Raw genomic sequence first — 264 nt, forward strand, 5'->3', positions numbered from 1 at the left:
GTTTAGTTCTGATATTTGTATAATTTTATATAGAATTTTTAGAAGATATGAGGCTTTTAGTGTTTCCTTTTTTTACATTAATCCCTCGCCATAGCAAAACTGTTTGAGATATTAATTATCTGTTTACAATTTAGCATCTTTAATGTATTTTCATCATATTGAAAAAGTTTGGTGGGAATAAAATAAACCACTTAAGAGGAGTGGGTAAAAATTCAGAGGCTGATTTTGCAAAGAAATCAACATTCAAACCAAAATATCTGACTT

Source organism: Abramis brama (assembly GCF_963993115.1).
Source record: "Abramis brama genome assembly, chromosome: 4".
Classification (NCBI taxonomy): Eukaryota; Metazoa; Chordata; class Actinopteri; order Cypriniformes; family Leuciscidae; genus Abramis; species Abramis brama.